Below are 16009 nucleotides of genomic sequence, written 5' to 3' on the forward strand. Positions count from 1 at the left end.
GGGCTCCTCCCTCACCTCTTGATTCAGAAGGGAGCGGGTCACTCTAAACAGGGCAGCCGGGCGATTCTCTGCGGACGCGATGAGGGCGGAGAAGTGATTGGCTCTCGCCGCCCTTATCGCTGCGAGATAAGACCTAGTGTGGATTCTTAGTCGCAACCGGTCGGATTCGGATCGGCTGGACCTCCAACGGCTCTCTAGGCCCCGTCTCCGACGCTTCATCTCCCAGAGCTCTGCGGTGAACCATGGGGCTCGCTGGGATCTGCGCCGGGTCAAGGGCCGCAAGGGTACAACTCGGTCAAGTGCCTCCGTGGCTGCCCTTTCCCAGGCTTCCACTAAGGCATCCGCCGAGTTGTGAGCAGGGAGTGCAGGTGGGTTCCCAAGCGCTGCCTGGAACCTGTCAGGGTCCATTAGGCATCTGGGGCGGTACCATCTGGTTGGCTCCACATACCCACGGCGGGGGGTGGCAAAGCGGAAGTCCAGCCGCAGGAGGTGATGATCGGTCCATGACAGGGGCATAACGGTTGGAGAACCCCCACCAAGATCATCACGCCACCGTCCAGATAAGAAAACCAAGTCAGGGGTGTGGCCTCCCTCATGAGTCGGTCCTGAAATTACTTGCGTCAGGTCCATGGCCGTCATGGAAGCCATGAACTCCCGAGCTAGCTCTGACGATCCTCCTAGGGATGGTAGATTGAAGTCGCCCAAAACTATGAGTTTGGGGAATTCAATCACCAACCCCGAGAGGACATCGAGTAGCTTAGGCAGGGCTGCTGCTGCGCGATTTGGAGGAAGGTACGTCAGCAGCAGGCCCAACTGCGCCCCGGGACCATATCTCAAGAAGAGAGACTCACATCCGACTATCTGAGGAACGGTGGTCTCCCGCGGGCTTAGGGTCTCCCTGATAATTACTGCCACTCCTCTGCCCCTACCATGAGGCCGGGGCTGGTGTAGCACCCGGAAACCAGGCGGACAAAGGTCAACCAGAGGAACACCGCCCTCTGGGCCTAGCCAGGTCTCCGTGATGCAAGCCAGGTCCGCGTGCTCACCCTCAACTAGATCTCGAACAAGGGGAGCCTTATTAGCCACGGACCTGGCATTCAGGTAGACCAGCCTGAGCTCAGGAGGCTGCACCTCTTCGCTCCCGGGTCCCCGGGGAAGAGACAGAGGGTCGGAGCATCTCACCCCTTGCAGAAAGTGGAGATGACCCTCCCGGTGTCGATACGGCCCTCTGCTTGCGCACCTTCTGCCGTTCCCCACCGTCCTGGGAATTGGTAGTCCGTCGGGTCGCCTCCGGGCTTCATCGGCGACCGAACCCCGCTCCTCCCCTTCGCGAACGAACGTAGGCCTGGCCTGTGCAATGGTTGTTGGATGGCCCCCCTTGGTCGAACAACCACAGCCCACTCCCACCCCCCTCCCTAACCCCACAAAAAACTTTACTAGGAAGTTAACCAGGGGCCTCTTGTTGGATTTATGCTGGAGGCCCCTGACCCTGCCCGGCCATCTCTCAGAGGCCCAATGGTCGGGCCCTTCCTCGAGATTGGAGGTGGTGGTGAAGGCGGGTCACACCCAGGAGAGGGGGGAACCCCTGAGGGCGTGCAGGTCCATGCTGGAATAGCAAAGATGCATTGAGTCAAGAAGGATTCCGGGAAGGCAGTCCCATAAATGGTGATTGGCAGGAGGGTTGAGTCAGGGTAGGTGGGTATCAGGACCGTCACCCAGCCACTGCCACTTAGCCGGGTGAACCCCAGAAGCAGGCCACTCCCCATCCTCTCACGATGGGTTGTGACTCTGTTTCCGGGGATGGTCCAGAACGCACTCTGGGTGAAGCATACCCCATAGAGCTCCCACCTCTATGGGGCTGCAGGTGTAAGGACAAGCCACTCTGCCACTGTGGCTTGCACCCAGGCCCATCATGTCCTATGGGGAGAGGGCGGGCAAGGAAGGTTAAGAGCGGGCGGAAGGCAAGATGGTGAGATGGTGCGATTCTCATCTGGGGTCGGGTTCGGTGGATCAGTCGCCCCTACAGTTCCCTCGCCGTACTGATACTCTGGGTGTTGTTCCCGGCCGCAGCTCCATAGGCCCCTACTGGTCGGGGACCGTCCAGAGCGTGGCCTCCCAGAGGTACGGAAGTCCCAGATGCCATGCTGCCGCCGTCACCGCCTCCGTTGAAAGTGCCTCGAAAGAAACAGTCTGCGCCGTTGTCTTCCAGGTGAGATTCAAGGTGTTGTAATGACCTACAAAGCCCTACATGGCATGGGTCCGGAATACCTTGGGGAGCACCTGTGGCCGGCGTCAACTTCCCTCCGCCCAGTACGCTCCCACAGAGAGGGCCTCCTCAGGGTGCCACCGGTCAAAGAATGTCGACTAGTGGCCCCCAGGGGGAGGGCGTTCTCTGTGGGCACGCCGGATTTATGGAACCATCTTCCGGTCGAGCTCCGGATGGCGCCTGACCTCCGCTCCTTCCAGCGCGATCTCAAAACCTACCAAAGGAAATCTCCAAGGAAAAAATACAGCAGTACTTAAAAAAAGCAAATTTACCAAAAGTCCCCCAGAATATTCAAAATATATTGAATGAACCAATATCAATTACAGAAGCTATAAAAACACACAAAAAAAGGATAAGACTCCGGGGCCAGATGGATTACCTGCAGAATTTTACACTTCGTTACAAGATGTATTAACCCCAACCCTGAAAGAACTTTGCAATGAAATTCTCCTGGAAACCAAAATACCAAAGACATGGACTGAAGCCAATATCACTTTAATAGCTAAGGAAGATACAGATTTGACACCGATAAAAAATTATAGGCCAATCTCATTACTAAATGTAGATTACAAAATTTTTGCTTTGATAATGGCACAAAGGATTAAGAAATTCTTGCTTGAATTTATACATACAGACCAAAACGGCTTTTTGCCTAAAAGACAGATAAAAATTAAGAACAATCCTGGATGTTTTAGAGTACTATGAAGTTCATCCAGGGAAACAGATGACTTTGATATTCCTTGATGCACAAAAAGCATTTGATAATTTAAATTGGCAATTCATGTTTCAGCAACTTGCTGAAATGGACTTTAGGCAAAACTTTATGAATGCAATCCACACAATTTACAACAAACAGACTGCTAGAATAATCGTAAATGGAGACTATACAGAAAATGTTAATATTAAAAAGGGCACAAGACAGGGATGTCCTTTATCCCCACTACTATTTATATTAACCTTGGAAGTATTGAATAGAAATATTAGACAAGACTTTGAAATTAAGGGACTTGAGATAAAGGGTGAAAAATGCTAAGTGCAAGCATTCGCTGATGACTTGGTTTTTATATTGGAAGAACCTCTGGAAACAAGCACAAAATTGCTGGTCACAATAGAACAATATGGTGATGTTGCAGGCCTGATAATAAATAGAGAAAAAACTAAAGTTTTGACAAAAAACTTAACAGAATAACAGAAAACACAAGTTGCAAGAAAAACAAACTTTCAAATAGTCAAAAAAGTTAAGTATCTGGGAATTTACCTGTTGTGTACTGGGTTCTTTTCTCGAAGCAAGAGACGAGGCGAGTGAGTTCAGGCAGGAACATGCTTTATTTGGCTTGCAGGAACTGAACTGAGAAACAGGGCTGCAATGCAGCTATTTATACTCTGACCTCTAGGCGGTGGCCAATAGGTTTAAAGCAACCTATTGCTGCCCTAGCAACCAATGGCAACCAATGGCAGTCCTGGAGACGGACTGTCTGAGGAGCTGGCGGCTGTTAGCCAGCTCCTTGTTTAAGCAATCTTCAAGCATTCAAACCCACGTGGTACACTCAAGTTAAACTAGGCCCAATGCATTACACCCCTCCCCCCTAGAATGTACACACATTATAATAAACAATAGTAGAAAAATAAAATACAGCAATTTACAGTAATTGCAATAGTACAAAACAGCAGTAGGAATAAGTACAGAGTGTACAAATGTATGCAATAACACAGAGACTTTTCCTGAGCAGGCAACAAGTACAGTTAACACACAGCATTACAGAAGTACAATTATTTAAGAACAAAATCCTGTAAATAAGCTGGAGGCTTACGTACCCTAGCAGATCGCTTGGGGGATCCAGGCAACTCCTGGTCTACCAGCTTGCCTGCCGGGCTGGGTAGACCAGGACTTTTGAGTCCCTGAGAGTCAGGCTGACTCGAGTCCCTCTGGCTGGCCATTCCAGGTCGGCCCAAGCCAAAGTCCATTGTTGGAGCAGAGTTAGCACAGCGGCTGTATTGGTCAGGTTGACTTTCCCTGTCGAGGGACCCATGTTGCACTCTCGGGCTTTGCCCATCTACGACCATTGCTCTGACTGCTAGGGTTCTCAGAGCATGTGAATTGCCCCACTTGGTTGCTGGGTTCTGGCTCTGGGAGCGGACCTGTGGCGAGGTCCTCATTTTGTGGCCATTTTAGGAACTGCTTCCAAAGCTGATCAATATGGCAGTGAACGACTCGCCCACCACCAGAGTCACTTCATATGAGAGAGGGCCTGAGTTTTTTGCAATTTTGCCTGGCACCCCCAAGTTCCCATGCCCATAGTTCCAGGCCCACACCCCATCACCCACTTGCAACCCCCTCGGAGGCCTTGGGCAAGAGGCGTCTGCTGCCACCCAGTCTGGGTGCAGCCTGTCCACTTTAGTGATGAGCCTCCTTCTTCCCCAGTGAAGCTCTGCTAGGCTCTTGCCTGTTGCTGTGCAAGGCATAGTATACTGGCAAAGCAAAAAATCAGCCAGCCTGTGGTACCAATCCCCAGTCACTATGCACTTAAGTGACTCCTTTGTAGTGTGCACCATCCAACACACAGGCTGCCAGAGGTTGTAGTGTCCGATAACGGGGCCCAGTTCACAGCGGCAGAGTTTCAAGCCTTCTTGAGGACTAACCTCATTAGGCATGCTACATTGGCTCCCTTTCACCCTTTGAGTAATTGGTAGAATTGTTTCTGTTAGGAATGATAGGTCCCAACTATGATAAGGAGAGCAGATATTTAATATTACATGTACTAACAGCAGCGAGAATTATGTATGCTCAATAGTGGAAAAATGATAAGGAGAGCAGATATTTAATATTACATGTACTAACAGCAGTGAGAATTAAAGGTAAAGGTTCCCCCACACATGCGTGCTAGTCGTTTCCAACTCTAGGGGCCGGTGCTCATCTCCGTTTCAAAGCCGAAGAGCCAGTGCTTGTCCGAGGACGTCTCCGTGGTCATGTGGCTGGCATGACTAGATGCCAAAGGCGCACGGAACTAATTTTGTATGCTCAATATTGGAAAAATGAAAAATTACCAGCTGAAGAAGTACTAATTAAGAAAATATTAAATTGTGCAGAAATGGATAGATTAACTTTAGAGATTAAAGAGAAAGAGCATTCAGTTTACTATAGAACTTGGAATACATTTTATCAATGGCTAGATAAATAAATTAAATAAATAAATAAATAAATAAATAAATAAATAAATAAATAAATAAATGAGCCTTGGTGGAGCAGTGGGCTAATGCCTCCTTAAGTAACACCAGCTGCCTGCAATTAGTGCAGGTTCACATCCCACCAGGCTCAAGGTTGACTCAGCCTTCCATCCTTCCGAGGTAGGTAAAATGAGGACTCAGATTGTTGGGGGCAATAAGCTGACTTTGTAATAATGCCGATTGGGGGTGGTGGTGAAAGCCCTAACAAGCAGGCATATACATAGAATGAAGGCTACTGCTAAGCTTGTAAGCCGCCCTGAGTCTTCGGAGAAGGGCAGGATATAAATGTAATAAAAATAAAAATAAAAAATAAATAAAATTAGAGAGAAAGGAATGTGATATGTAATTTTGACTTCATTTTAGTAAGAATAATACTATGGATTGAAAACTTAACATTGTTTATGATAACTTACTATACATTATTGTTATCAATCATTAGTTTTATTATTCTTATTTATATATATTTACCCAGACAATATGCTGTTTGCCAAATATTGAATGTTATTGGGGGAAAGCCCAACCCTCACCCCAACCTTCCCTGTACCCTAACCTTAATCCCCACCCTTTTATTCCCTTTCCCAACCCTATAAAAAACAATATTTATTTTTAAAAGAGACCCTATATTGTTCCAGACAAGTGGCTGTCTAGTCTCTTCTTAAAAACCTCCAATGATGGAGCATCCACAATTGAAACTTCTTTGTAGTTCTAGACTGCTTCTCCCCTTGATTAGTTTCTATCCAGTGTTTCGTGTCTTGCCTTCCTGTCTTTGGAAAATAGGTTGACGCCCTCTTTGTGGCTGTTATGTACTGGGCTTGGGGTGATACACCACGTGCATTGCTGGAGCAGCTAACAGCTCTCCAGCAACCCAGACTAGCTGTCTCCGGTCCTGCAATTGGCTAGCCACAGGCGGCAAGAGTCGGTTCAAACCTATTAGCTGCCACCTAGGAGCTAGACCAGGGGTAGGCAACCTTGGCTCTTTTATGACTCATGGACTTCAACTCCCAGAATTCCTGAGCCAGCATAGCTCAGGGAGTTATAGAATTCTGGGAGTTGAAGTCCATGAATCATAAAAGAGCCGAGGTTGCCTACCCCTGGGCTAGACTATATATTGTGGCTGGTTGCAGCCCAAGTTTCAGTACAGTTCTAGCAAGATTAAAGTATGAGTTATCCTATACTCAGCCTCGTGTCGTCATTCCTGCAACCAAGAGCCCACGACTTAATAGTGGCGACGAAGGTGGGATTCTGCTTCACCGATTAAGGGAAGAGGCAATTCCCCCCCTCTAGGCCAGCTAGTAAGCCACACTAGCGGCCTCGCGCTCAGCAGACGCATTCCCTGAGCCTAGAAGCAGGATCCAAAGATTGCAGGAATCTGAAGGAAGAATGCCAAAGGTCGGCAAATTAAGAGAATTTGATGTGAAGCATCCAGAAGAATGGCCATCTTACCTTTCACAGGTAGAAAACTATCTGAGAGTAAATCAGATCGCGGAGGAAGGTCTGAAGGCTGCAATGTTGCTTTCTGTGTGCGGCCCAGCAACCTTTGATTTGGCAGAGAATCTTTTTGCACCAACACCCGTCAAAGCAGTCTCATATGCAGACCTTAAAAAGAAGCTAACTGGGGGACTTCCTGTTTGGTAGCATCAAGGCAAGTTGGAAACGTCAGTGCTCGGCTTTCCAGCTTGATTTTTTCTTCGTCTAACGACCCTTAAAGGGTCAAAAGTTGCCTTGGAGAGGCAATGAAGTAGGAGGGGCCTTCAGGAGCTCAGATCAGGGGGCACCTGATCAGAGCAAACTATAAGACCCTCTGCAAAATGAAGATAAAAGGCTGTTTTTTATCATCAGCCATAGACGCCTCCAGCAGGAAGCAGAAATCACAAATCAGAGAAACTCCGACAGCATGTTGAACCTGGGTGAGCAGATTGTTTCCTTTCCTTCTCTCAGAAGATTATTAATGTTGAATCCCTGATGATAAGAGCTGGAAGGCAAAGACTCCCAGAAGATTTATGAGTGGCGGGTAATTATTTGGGGTGGAAGAGATTCTTTGTTTAAATATATCAGACTTGGACATTGATAAATAAGCTAAGGAGGACATCTAGTGGTAAAAAAAGAATGGAATTTCTGTAATATTCTTTGTTGATAGAAATGTGACCTTGGGAAGAACAGCTGCAGTAAGATAAAGCTGCTTTGTTATGAAACTGAGTTTCAAAGCTACTTTTATTGAACTGGAATAGTTTAAACAGACACTGTTTTTGCCATAGACTGTAAACTTCAAAATGACTTCATCTAATATTAGTAATACTTACTTACGGAAAAAAAATACTTACGAAAAAACCTCCTCTGCACCCTCAGTTGGCCAATCCAGCCCTACAACACAGGGATCCATTGAAGCCATGTTACAAAGGGAAAAGACCACAGTTCAAAGTGAAACACAGACTTCATTTAAATTTATTCAGGATCTTATCTTGAAAAATCCAGAGACTGTAGAAAAACATCGCTTGGAGACACAAGGGAATCATAGAATTACGCAGGCAACATTGGAGAAGTTAAATGAAGAAATGATGGCTATAAAGGGCAAACTCGAATCTCAAAATCAAATGATATTACAAAATCAACAGAAGATATATAAGATTGAAGAAGAAAAAGGTGAAAATAACAAAAAGATACAATTTTTACTACAAGAAAATGAAAAGTTGGACAATGAAATTAAAATTTTGGAAATGGCAAACACGGAACATTATTTGAGATTCCAAAATATTCCTGAAGATAAAGCAGAAAACATAGAAGAGGTTATTATTGATATCCTGGAGGATGTTTGAAAACAGACAGATCGGAAATTCAAATTGAGCTCGACAGGGCTTTTCGTTTCAATTCAAGTTATGCAAGAAGAAATAAATTACCAAGAGAAGTACATGTACGGTTTGTATGGAAGTCAGTAAGAGATGAAATACTACGAAAAGTATAAAAATAAAGAAATTGTGTTCTTAAAACAGATACCCAAGAGAGTTAGAGATTCTCAAAGACAATACCATTTTTTGACCACGAAACGTATGGCTAATGGCATAAACCTTAGATGGCTGATGCCAGAAGGCATCTTAATAAACTGGAATAATACAAGATACAGACTTGACTCAATTTGGAAAGCAGAAGACTTTGAAGAGAAGAATAGATCAACTCTGGATGAAGGAGTAAAAAGAGGTCAAGAAGAAAGTAAAGAACAGAAACAAACAGAGGAGGAGATCCAAGGAGCAACTGCACAAACAAAAGAACAGAAAGAGGAAGGGGGAAAATGAAAGACTTGTTAGAGAACAAAGAACTACCAGATTGGTTAGACCAAAATATAAGTAATGGAAATGAATAAAGAAAGTGGAATTTTTTCAGTAAATATAAATGGATTTAATTCCCCAATTAAAAGAAACAAGATTTTTAGGAATCTATGGAAACTAAATTTGGACATAATTTGTTTGCAAGAAACACATATAAAAGCACAACATTATAAACTATTGGAATATCCAAAAATTGGAAAACTTTATTATGCATCAGCACAAAAAAAAGAGGAGTAGCTCTAAATATTAAAGAGACAATAAATTCGAAAATGCTGTATTCAGATGAAGAAGGAAGATATTAATGGTAGAGATTTATTTGCATCCAAAACAAATATTATTAGTGGCAATATACGCACCGAATAACAATCAGGACAAATTTTATAAAAATCTACATAAAAAAATAATAGAAATGGACTATCAAAATATTTGTTTACTAGGAGACTTTAATGCAATAATAGATGGAAAAATTGAATACAAAAGTAACAAAACAAAGAAAAATGGTAGAGGAAGACTACCTAAGATATTTTTTGATATGGCAGAGGAAATTGGAATTCAAGATATTTGGAGGGAAATAAACCCACAAAAATTACAATATACTTTTTACTCAAATAGCCAGAAATCCTGGTCAAGAATTGATATGATTTGGATGACTGTGGATCTGAGAATGAATGTGCAGGACATTGAAATAGAAATAGGTACATGGGCAGATCATAACCCCTTGAAAATGACTTGGAAAGAGATACAAAAAAGGCTAAGATGGACTTTAAACCATTCTATATTAAAAGAAAAAGAATTTATAGAATTAACAAAAAAAGAAATGGAATTTTTTTAAAAGAAAATAAAAAAGAAGATACTCCTTTGAAGATGATTCCAAAATTGTGGAAGAAATTGGAACAATATGGTGAAGTAGTGGGATTAAAAATTAATAAGGGAAAAACTAAAATAATAGTGAAAAATGTTACGGATAAGCAAAAAAATAGAATATCAGAGGTGATAGAGATACAGATAGTGAAAAAGGTAAAATATTTGGGTATATATTTATCAGCTAAATGTTCAACATTAAAAGAAGACAACTATATAAGACTATTGAAACAAATAAAGTTAGACCTGGAAAAGTGGAAGAATTTGAAATTGTCCTTACTAGGAAGGGTAGCTACAATTAAGATGAATATATTGCCTAAGATTCTATTTTTGTTCCAGACAATTCCGATAAAACTTGGGGGACTTTTTTTTAAAGAGTTGGATTCTTTAGTTTTAAAGTTTATATGGCAGGGGAAAAAAGCTAGAATATAAAAGAAAACTGCAAGATACTAAAGAAAATAGGGGTTTTGGTTTACCTGAGTGGACTTTGTATTATCAAGCATCAGTATTTACATGGGTGAAAGAATGGATAATGCATAGGAATAAAAGGTTGTTATGCTTGGAGGGACATGATTTACAGTTGGGATGGCACGTGTTTTTATGGTATGGGAAAAACAAAATTCATAGATATTTTCAAAACCACTGTATTAGAAATGCTTTGATAACTGTATGGGAAAAAATCAAAATGAAAATATATGTAAAAATTCCAGGGTGGTTATCAACAATTGAAGCTTTTTCACATGTAAACTTGTTAGATTTTGAAAAAACGTGGACATATAAAGATATTTTAAATATTGATGGGACATTGAAATCGAAGCAAGAACTGGAATATCAGAGTATCAACATGTCATGGTGGGTACACTTACAAATACAAAATAGATATGAAAAAGATATGAAAATGTATGGATTTTATAAAGAACAAAATGTGTTTGATAAGATATTATTAATGTCTGATGAGAAATAAATTAAAAAATTGTATAACTTTTTGTTAACTTTAGAGATGGAAAGTGAACAAATTAAAGGGACAATGACAAGATGGGTGGAGAATTTTGGTTATACTATAGAGTTAGAAGAATGGCAAAAACTATGGGAGAGAAATTATAAATTGACAATGTCAACTGCATATAAAGAAAATCTGTATAAAATGTTTTATAGATGGCATTTACCTCCAACTAGATTAGCAAAAATGTTTAAAAATGTATCAGGCAAATGTTGGAAATGTAAACACAACATAGGTACATATTACCATATTTGGTGGACATGTGATAGAGCTAAAGCCTATTGGAGAAAAATACATGTTTGGCTAGAAAATATACTAGGAGAATATGTAGCATTTAATCCCGAATTATTTTTATTAGGTATATTACCAGAAAAGACTGATAAACAAAATACATGCTTGGTTCTACATATCATAACCGCAGCAAGAATAAGCTATGCACAAGGCTGGAAAAATAAACAGGTGCCATCAGAAGAAGAGCTAATAAAGAAGATATTGAGATGGACAGACTAACTATGAGACTAAAAGACAAAGAAGAAACAAAATATTATGAAAGCTGGAATTTATTTTAAAAATGGTTGGAAAAAAGAACCAAAGACTGAGATTTGTACATGTATTAATGAATTATAAACTCAGTTCACACGTTGTTTGGAAAATTAACATACAGTATGTATGTAAAGAATAAAAATAAAATATATATATAAAAAATAGGAAAAAAGTGAGGAAGTACCGGTATTCCTCAACTTATAATAGTTTGCTTAGTGACTGTTCAAAGTTACAATGGCACTGAAAAAAGTGCCTCCCAAACCAAAGCCGAGCAAGACACCTGCCTGCTTGCCTGGCTGTGCTCTTCCTCCTGTTCGAGGTTTTCATTGTTGTGAGCATTTCTGTTGGGGATTAGCAGCGGGGGTGGAGTGGGGGGGGTTGGTTTTTATTCCCCCCGTCTGGTGGGTGGTTGCAGCAGGTTTTGGTCACTTTACATGACCCTGGGACACTGTGACCATCATAAATATGGATCAGTTGCCAAGCATATGAATGTAAATCACTAGACCCTGGACATGCTGCAACATTCCAGCTGATCGGTGCTTCTTCTGGGCTCAGTGTCAAGGTATAAATCACCTTAGTAGAGGGCGAAGGACCGTGCTTCAGAGGATGCATGATGTGCATGAAGGAAGGAAATAAAACACGACGCATAATCTTACTAGATACCTTTTAATTACAAAAATATAAAAACTAAATATATATTATAAAGAGAGCTAGCTGACTACATCCTAACGTAACAGACAGTGAAAGTGAAAGACAATAAACAATAACTGTGAGAAACTTTTTTTAGACATGCGCACAAAACAGTCTGAAACCATAACATATGGGATTCACTATGGTTACCAGATTAGCTATCACCACAGGTGCAGAAAGCAGGGAAATGTACAGTTAGGAATGAACTTTTCTGACGAACTAAAAAAACGTGCAGTGACATTCCCCTTCTTTCGTCAGCAAAGTGAAGACTCAAGTAAGGCACATCTTCTCATGCAGATACTCATGCTGGGCTGTAGGAAGTGGTTTGTTCAGCATATCAGCAATTTGATCACGTGTAGGCACATACTGTAATGTCACAAAACCTTGTTTAACCAGTTGTCTTATGTTTTGATATCGGATGTCAATGTGTCTGGACCTTGAACCTGTAAAATGTGTTTCAGAAATATAAACCACAGATTCATTATCTTCCATCACAGTGATCGGTCGAATCGGATGTGTCCAGATATCTGTGACTAAAGCGTCAAACCAGGTTAAAGAATTGCATGCATCAGACACACAAGCATACTCAGCTTCTGTAGAGGAACAAGAAACAAAATTCTGTTTACGCACATGCCAGTAAACAGGACATCCATTTAAGAACATCATGTAACCTGAAGTACTTTTCCGTGACTTCTTATCACTCGCCCAATCTGAATCTGCATGACAACATAACTCTGCATAATCAGTACGTGTTGGTTCCAACAACAACTTCATGTCTTTGGTGTGTTTTAGATATCTCAATAACTTTTTAACACATGTCCAATGAAACTGTTTTGCCTTGCCTACGTGTCGTGATAGGAGATTAACACTAAGTGCATTGTCGGGTCTAGTCCAACTACTAATATACAGCAGTGACCCAATGACTGAGCGATATAGTGTTTGATCTTCGAACTCAGGACTTGGTTCATGTGCCAAATTGTGGAAATCGGTTTGCATGGGTATACTCACAGGCTTAGCGTCCTCCATGTTGCAGTGATGTAACAGTTGTTCAATCTTATCTTCTTGTGTGAGACTAAACCCCTTCTGAGTTTTGGTAACTTGAATACCTAAATAAGTGTTAATACATCCTAAAGACTTCAATGTGAAAAACTTTTGTAAAGCTTTAGCAAAAACCTCACTCATCTGCTTATTTGGACCAATATAGACAATATCATCGACATAAACAAGAATTTGTTGTTGTTAGTTGCGAAGTCGTGTCCGACCAATCGCGACCCTATGGACAACGTCATACCTATTACTGGATCTTTTAGTAAACACGCATTCATCTGTTTCAGACTTAATAAAGCCCATTGAATTTAGTTTGTCAGAAAGTACCACATTAAACCAGACTGTTTCAGACCATAAAGACTTTTGTGTAGAAACCAGGTATCCCCTTCTTGCTGTCGAAAACCTGGAGGACCTTTCACGTAGATGTCTTCATTTAGATCAGTGTGTAGATAAGCCGTTTCAACGTCGAACTGGAAAACTTCTAGGCCAAGGATAGTTGCAGTGGCTAAGGCGATTTTCACACTCTCAGTCCGCACTGTGGGTGAGTATGTATTTGTATAGTCCTCAGGATAACGTTGAGTGAAACCCTGGGCTACGAGTCTAGCCTTGTACAACGACTCACCATTCGGCTCCTGTAGACCCATCTAGTACCAATAACTTTCTTGTTTGCTGGAGGACTTGCAGGCGTAAACACTTGAAGTTTCTTTAGACTGTCCATTTCAGCCTGCATTGCCTCAAACCATTTATCTTGCTCTGATTCAGGAAGATGTTTGATCTGTGTGAACTTCTCAGGTGGAAGTGTAACATTACAAATCAAAGGTACAGGTGTTTTTGTTACTTGCCACGAATAATGTTTTGGAGGGATTCCCTTTGTGGACCTCTTGGAACGTCTTGGAACAACCGTCCATTCTTCTTCCGTGTCGTCCTCGTCTTCATCATCGTCGCCAGCGGCAGCATCGACAGCTTGCGAAGACGGAACAGTAGGTTGAGAAGAACTCGTGGAAGGAACATTATCCTGTGAATCTTGATCATGAGGTTGCGTGGCATCAGCAACATCATCTCTAGGAAAATAAACTCCAGGATCGTTAGAATGAATCCTGGACCAGTCAGCGTCTTCCTCAAAAGTAGCAGATTGTGAAACCACAATAACATGATGGGAGTCAACGTATTTGCTCCATTTTGAATTATCATCAATACCCATAAATCTCATCCTTTTTGCTGCAGGACCCCCTTTCTTTCTTTGGGCTAAGGGAATATTCACCATAGCGTATGAACCAAAAATATGGAGATGTGAGAGATCAGGCTTGTGTCCATATAACATGAAATAAGAGGTCTGATTTATCACACCACTCCAAGTATGGTTGATGATATGGTTAGCATATTTGATAGCTTCACCCCAGTATGGAAGACCAAGGTTGGCATTTTCAAGAAGGCAACGCATCATGGTTTGCAAAACCCCATTTCTGCGTTCTGCCACTCCATTTTCAGCTGGAGTATAAGGAGCAGATGTCTGATGTACTATCCCATTCTCATGCATCCAGTCCTGGAAACGCTGAGACATGAATTCAGCACCATGATCACTCTGGATTCTGGCAATGTTGACCTCGAATTGGGTATAGACAAGACTAGCAAAGTCTTTAAAGATCTGAAAGGTCTCAGATTTTTCTTTCATAGGATATCCATATCCATATCTAGAATAATTATCAATGATTGTCAAGAAATATCTTTTACCACCAAGTGTTGGTGCAAAAGGACCCACTATGTCAGTGTGTACCAAATCAAAAATGCGTGTTGACAGACGTGTAGCGTGTTTTGGAATTGCTGCTGCTTTGGATTTGGCTTTCTTGCAGACAGCACAGTCCAAGAACACCTTACATCCCTTTAGATCCAAACCTCTTGCGAACTCTGGCAACTTCTTCAGAACACGGAAACTGGCATGACCCAATCTTCTATGCCACTTATGGATACACCTGGAATGCAAAGGTTTACCTGTTAGTGAATTCTCAACATTAGCATTTTTATTAGGAACCTCAGGCTTGCTGTGAGCAACCTGTGTCTTATTTGTATTTTTGTTATCTTTAGGAACCTTTGGAGTAGCAACAGGATCTCTCTCTGTGGCATCTCTCTCTGGGCCTGTGCTTTTTGGAACGTGTATACTTGCCTGCTCTTGCCGCTTAGACTTTGGTTTTATGTAATAAACACCACCAATCACCATGGTTTCAGCAACAATATCTCCATCTTTGACTACATAACTTGCTTTTTCAAGATGATGGACCTGAAAATGAGAAAACCTAGACAAATGACTCTGACTAAGCAAATTACTACTGGCAGACGGAACGTAGTAAACATCAGGAATGAGAGCACCGAGCTCTTCAATATAAACAGTTCCTTTTCCCATGACCTGAACAGGATGATTTGAAAAAGAGTAAAGTTCACGAAGTTCAGGTTCAGGGTCGTGCCTGAAGGAAGTCATGGCGGATGAGGCTGCCAGAGGAGCAATGAAGACTCTTTGGCCACCTAAAACACACACCAGCGATAAACCACAAGACCGCCGAAGACTCCACGAAAGCCAAGAAGAATGAAGAGATTGACCAGCTGCGACGAGAGCCACCCTGATGGCCACGATCCATGGAACAAGAAGCTTCAGCACTGAACTGCGTGAGCTGCGGGGGCCAGCATGAATGAGTGAAGTGCAATTTCTGCACAGCTGTATGCCGTGCCTGCAGGTAGCAGTGCCACATCGCCAAGGTTTGCCGAGGCCGGCAATGGACACAAAAACCCCAATGCAACAGCCAAGAGGGAAATGGTCCCCATGCCCCATGGAGCTGGATACTGGATCAGCACTGTCCATTATCTCCTCCAAAACCTTTGACCACATCTGCAAGCAAAGCAGACGGTGGGTTCTGCTTAAAACATCCAGTTTGGTTTTAACGGACTTTCAGCACTGTTGCATCCCCTAAGGGGGGAGGCCATCATCAACGTGCAATTCAAGGAATTCGAGGGTCCCCTCAGCATAGTGGTTGTGGAGGGACAATGCACCAACCTCATAGGGCTGAA

This window comes from Vipera berus (assembly GCF_964194415.1).
Source record: "Vipera berus genome assembly, chromosome: 2".
In the NCBI taxonomy this organism is placed as follows: Eukaryota; Metazoa; Chordata; class Lepidosauria; order Squamata; family Viperidae; genus Vipera; species Vipera berus.